The 6,000-nt window shown below is 42.7% G+C and overlaps 1 protein-coding gene across 11 annotated transcripts in view; it reads left to right on the top strand.

The window, feature by feature from the left end:
- Positions 1 to 6,000, top strand: part of neo1a (neogenin 1a) — a 187,395-nt gene that overhangs the window by 132,280 nt on the left and 49,115 nt on the right. The window lies entirely within an intron of this gene.

The following is a 6,000-nucleotide window of genomic DNA, read 5'->3' as shown; positions in this document are numbered from 1 at the left end:
ATCTGTGGAAGTGGGAGTGAAGTAAAACCACTGGGATCTTGTTAAAGCAGACGTGACTCAAAGGGAAACAAAAGTAGATCTGGGCCAAATGATGCTCAGTTTGCACACAGTCCGTTCCACATCGCGTGCTGCAGAGACGTTGTGCTGCTTCACCCAAGGCCTCCGAATGTCTAAGGATGCTCTGTCCTTTCATGTCTTTTAGTGTAATATCTTTTGATATGGAGCTTAAATGAGAAGACCAGCATAGCTGCAGCTTTGGTTGACTCTTAACGACCATGGGAGGAAGTTTGAACATTCAATATCCAGGAGCTGCGTCGGCACAAGTAAAGTTGTACAGACGCTAGAAGTGCAAATAAAAAAAAACTGACGATAAATTAGGAAATGATCTTACTGTCCTCGTTATTGGAATATGAAATCAAACAAAGGGGGTTTCGTGCTCCCGTTACGATCATTATATCACAGTCGACTCAAACTGTCACAGTCTGTTGAAGAAGATGACAAAATGTAATCAAGCGTGAACTCCCCCTCACTTGAAGCAGGTGGCCGATGAAAGGGCACCGCCGTGTCGGGCCGGTGGCGCCCCTGACTGCGCCATCCCCTCTGACTGGAGGACATTAAGTCAGAAATAATGATGACCCGCAGCTCATTGTGTGTTTGTGTTTGACACCCTTGATAAGGGTCTGGATATTTTACATGGCCTCCAGCTTTTTTTTTGTCGTTTTTTTTATAAGTTGGACTTGAAAAATAAATTGGAGGAATTACTGAGGCGGCTGGCCTTGTGCACGAGGTCTGCCCTAAGCAAGGCTTTTAAGAAATGAATCTGTAATCCATAAAAATCCCCCAAAATCTTTTCCTTTCTTGCTTTTCTGAAGGCGTACATCTGTCGTAATCACATAATACTAGCCCAAACGCACAAAGTTTGCTCGTGTTTATTAGGCAGTTTGCTATCCAGACATCACCCGAGTCTCGGATAATGGATTAAGAAAAAAAAAAAAAAAACAAGTCATGGCAATGCCGTTAATTCTTTCTGTTTGCTATTTTACATTCACAGTGGCGTTGCTTGTGAACTATGAGGGTGTATCGGGGCCATTTGAGAAGAAAAACATTTGATGTATTCAAAGCTCAGTGGAAGATGTGGAGAACAAACATTCATATGGAAACTGGTATATCTTGTATTTTGAGGTGAAGGAGTTCAATCTCTTCCCTTCTGATTTAGCTGCCAGTGAAATGGGTCTTTGCATGCCGTCAAAGAAGAAACGAGCACTTTCTCTATGTGTTTGTGGACGAGGGAATGTGGCTTGTTGTGCAAAAACTCTTCTCAACAACACTAAGAAAGGGCAAAAATAAAGTACATTTAAAACTGTTTTAAATGTTGCCACATCCTTCCAAATGCAGAAATTGAGAATTTAGGATTTAGGAACTGAAATATTGACAATACCTCTTCGGATCACGGTACAGATGGTGCATATATGAGACTTGATGCCTGCAGTTAATGACATGATTAAATTATACCTTCCAGAGGGAGAAATGCGTGTGTTAGATTTTGGCTAAAATGCTGTTTTCACCAGCATCCAGACTTTGAAGAGGCACGACTGTGATTAGTCGTGTTACGCGTTTTTGCAAAAAAAAAAAGCAAAACTCTAAATTTACAATAAAGGTAGCGCTGCTGGGGGGTTTCGATGTTTTTCTTACCATGAGCTCAACTTTCCTAATCCTTTCTCCGCTCTCGTCCTGCGAGACTTCTCCTTTAAACAATCGAAGATCTCGACTTTGAAAAAGCTGGACAAAAACATCTTTAGTCTTTGACAAATAACAGTGATCTCCACTTCTACCATTGAGGCAGCAGATGATCATTCAAATTATTTATTTAAAGCTGTTATGTAATGCAGTATTGATATTTACAGTTTTGTGCAAAACTATCTGTAAAGGCAACACACCTAATGATGCAGCCATATTTTGAACTATTAAAGCTCGTCATCTTTGTGTTCATGCCGTTTTTGTGACTGACTGTGAACTAGTAGTGAAGGGATGAGAGGAACCTCTCATCTATGAAAGCCGGACACTTATTTTCAGATATTTCAGCAAATTTGTGAGTTATAAACCAAGAATTCAGCTCTTTCACTCAGAATTTGACTCCCACTCACCGTGCCTCACATTTTTTCCCTTCCTTTTTTATCTAAATGGCCCAAGTGCACATTTGTAGTTTGCTGACTGCGTCAACATGATTTCTCCTCAGGAGATTTCTCCTCACTGTTTATCACTCAAACACAGTTAAAAACGTTCTTTTGTTTCCTGTAATGTCGTCACCGCTCTATAGTGTCAGGTCTGCATGAACTTAAGGAGCCGAGCAGCTGTAAAAGTCTGTCTTCTGTTCTCCCCTCCTGTGCCTCCCAATATAAATGCATACAAATCTGAAGCCATCTGTCACCTTTTCTCTCACTTTCGCTCTCCTGGCTGTTCACAGCCACCTGCTGTCTGCAATAATCCAGCGCACTAGGCTTTGTTGATTGTGCTCCCCTCAATATATTCCCCTTTACATGCCCGACTCCTCACAGTTTGACGTCTTTGTCCGCTTCACAAACACTCCTCCTGCTCGCCGCTGTCCCTGCGCGTCCCACCGCAGTCAGGTATCCCACTAGCACCTGCCAGGCTCGAATCCCCGCTGAAACAGAGCCAGGAAAACAACCCCGTCTGTCGGGCTGCCTCAGTAGGCAGATAAGCCGGGGACTTGCCACGGGGATAAAGTTGTCTTCACCCAGTTGGGAAATCAATGGGCGTGAGCTGCATCTAAATACCCAGCGGCGGCAGGTTTGCTAATATTCATTAATAGCCATTATGCCTGCACCTTCTTTCTGTCAGCTGCAGTTAAATGTAGCTCCAATGCGATGATAATTGCCGCTTGTGGGTGTTTGGAAAATAAAAGGTCAGCTGTTAACGTACATAAAACATTGTGGCGGTTATTTATGGTGATATGTCGTCTGAAGTAATATAGTTGGTTAAAGTGTTGTGAGTGATGGAAACATCTTCATAAGTTCACCTCTCTTCATCAGTCTGAGAAACCCTGGGAGATGCAGATATTTGGTGACGTGGAGGTCAAAAACAGGACCTCCGACTGCCATCTTAAACAAATTTCCTGAGCATGTGCAGCTCGGGTCAACTAGTTGCAAACAGATGTGGCTAAATAGAGGCTTGAATCCTAAAAATGGACCTCAAGGGGACTTAATTGCACTTAGTCATGCACTCCAAGTAAGTGCCTCATAATGCGCCTTGTAAAGTTGCAGCATTTTGACTTGTTGCCTTCACGGCATGCTCGAGTTTCTCCCTCTGTTTCTGTTTTCCTCCATAGAAAATTAAAGCCAAAAATATGCCCATAAATAATTAGCTGGTGGGTTTTGTTTTTCTGAAATGAATTGGGTGTAGTTGCTGCAGGCTAAAGTCCAGCCCCAGAACCTCATTCACCGTCGTTAGGTGACTGATCTGCAGGGAAAGGTCTCACCAGGAGTGTGATTGAGCGTGTGCTGAGGTTTTATCAAATTCCCAGCAGTCTGAGCCATCTTTTCCTCATCCAGCTATAAATACCACCACTAATGGGCGCCGCGGCGATTACCTGTTGTCAGGTTTCATATTAGCCGTCCGCATGAAGACCTTACCGTCACAGTGCTGCCAGGGGGAGTTGGTCAGCTGGAGATAATGTGCTCTTTAAGAGATTATCTTTAAGTGTCATCTAAAACAATGCGCGCCAACACTGCAGCCTTTTCCAGGCACATAATTATGTAAAAACTAGGTTGCAATTACAGCTTGGAAGGGAAATGGGTTTCACTTTGAAGTTGTGTACAGCAAGACAAAGAAGCTTTTTATATGATTGTTGACTTTTCTTGGATTATACAAAGACTGAAATGTGAGGTTTGATGAGCTGCTGCTCTAAAATGTTTTTCAGAGTGGTTGTTTTCCATGTTGTTCATTAAGCTGTGGAGGAGTTCATATATTTTTTTTGTTTTAGATTTTATTTAATGCCGTTTTTTTTCTTCTTCTTTTCAATAACTTATCAATATGCAAACCTATATGTCAGCGTACACGCTCTCACTCATTGCCCACTTATGAAAAAATTGCAGGTTCAACATTCAAGCACCTAAAAAGCTTAATACACTTTGAAAAAGCAGATGGATATGCGTTCAGAAAGAGAAGTGGATGCACTCAGCAGTTGTTTTTTTGTTTGAATAAATTCAGGGTGCACTTACATTTGCATGCGAATGCTTAATCCCGCTGTCTCCTGATGTCGTAGTCCTCGTTTTGACTTTATGTCCCTTCCTCTTCCCTCTCTGTTCCTGGGGCTCACAACAATATGAGATGTGGCAAGTAAATAATTTGACTGCAGTATTGCAGGTTCGACTTGTCTCTGGGTTTTTAAGAGCAAACACCATGTCGTGTTTGGACATGGTGGCTCCAAGTGCCGAAACCAAATACTTCACTTGAGCCCGAAAGCTTGTTAGGATGCACGTCCTCCGAGTTTTTGCAGGGTTTAGTCCGCAACTGTTGCAAGCAAATTTCATATGGAAGAATGAAAGGAAGAAATTATCCTAAAAACAATTTAAAAACATCAGTCGCTGCCTGATGCCGTGCAACATGAATTTTGCATTTTCCATCCTGCAGGCTAGTGTTCCCGGCTTTGATTCAGGTGGTTTTCATGATGAAACACATTTCTGATGCAAATGCATTTATTCAAGCTTCCCTCATATTCAAAGCTTAAACCGGCGAACAGTCCTGCTTCATCCCTTCCTGCCTTTTGTCTCCTTCACCTCCCATTTTTCTCCTCTCTCTCTGCCTACATTGTCCTCCCCTTCATTTGTCTGTGCTGCCATTAGTCTCCCTTTAGGCTTGTGGCAGCAAACAGAAGCGTCCCATCCTCCACAACGGTCAGGGGCAGCGTAACCCCTACTGAGAGGTGGAGATGCCTCATCTCTCCCTGAGAGCTCCCCGTGTCCCCTGGCGTTCCTCGCCCTCCATCACTCTGTGTTCCTGTGAGTGTACTCATCAGGAGTGCTGGCACGATTCACCGACATGTGTTCTGTTCCCAAAGCCTGATAAAGTGGCAGCACAGGGGAGGGGCTGGAAGCGCTTTTCAGAGAGCCACATTCTTGATTAACTTGATAAATCTGTTAATCACTTCACACTCGACAAATAGCATGTTGTCTGCGTTATTTACTAATTATCATGTAAACATTGTACCCAAAATACGAACCAAGTCACCTTTAAAAAAAGTCAAGAAATCCACAAAAATTTTGTTTGCTACGTTGATATTCAGCCCACGAAGGTGCACAAGGCCTTACTGTGTCCTAAACAGGGAAGCAGTGAAGCTTTACATGTAATTATTTAATTTCTAATGAAGGTTTTCAGCATTTAAAGCATCAACCTCCCTTGTATTGAAAGTTTAATAAAGAAATATAAAGAAATTCCCAAACGGTAAGAACAGAAACACAAAATAGAAAATAAAGTAAAGACAACCTTGCTGGAGCTGGACGGAGCTCGTAGCCAGAGGCAAGTCCGTCAAAGCCGTAAACATCACAAACATCAGAAATATCTTCTCCTCGTGTTCATTTAAGCCTTCAGAGAGAATATTTATTGATTTTTGTTTCTTCCAAACTGATATCTGCAACAAAGTTTTAACACAGACAGACACTCAAATATTGAAGCTGTGTTGTTTAAACTGGAGCAGTAATTTGCAGCCTGAGTCCACTGCTGTGTGCAGACATGCGAGGAGGAGGAGGGGTCGTGTAGCTTCGTCTTGGTGCTGGCGCTTCATCGTGCCGGTTCTCATCATACTACCTGTTGCTGTGTGACGTGCATGAGCGTCATACAGGTATCGATTCAGGTTATTCTCCCACAAATCAAGCATGCATATTGCTCAGAAGATTATATCACACAGGTCTTGTGCATGCTGGAGGTGGAACGCTGCGATGAGAAACAAGAAGAAATACAAAGAGAGACGTTTAATATGAGTTC

The sequence above is a fragment of the Cololabis saira genome, chromosome 2, assembly GCF_033807715.1.
Source record: "Cololabis saira isolate AMF1-May2022 chromosome 2, fColSai1.1, whole genome shotgun sequence".
Taxonomy (NCBI): Eukaryota; Metazoa; Chordata; class Actinopteri; order Beloniformes; family Belonidae; genus Cololabis; species Cololabis saira.
This window is presented reverse-complemented; position numbering and strand designations above follow the sequence as displayed.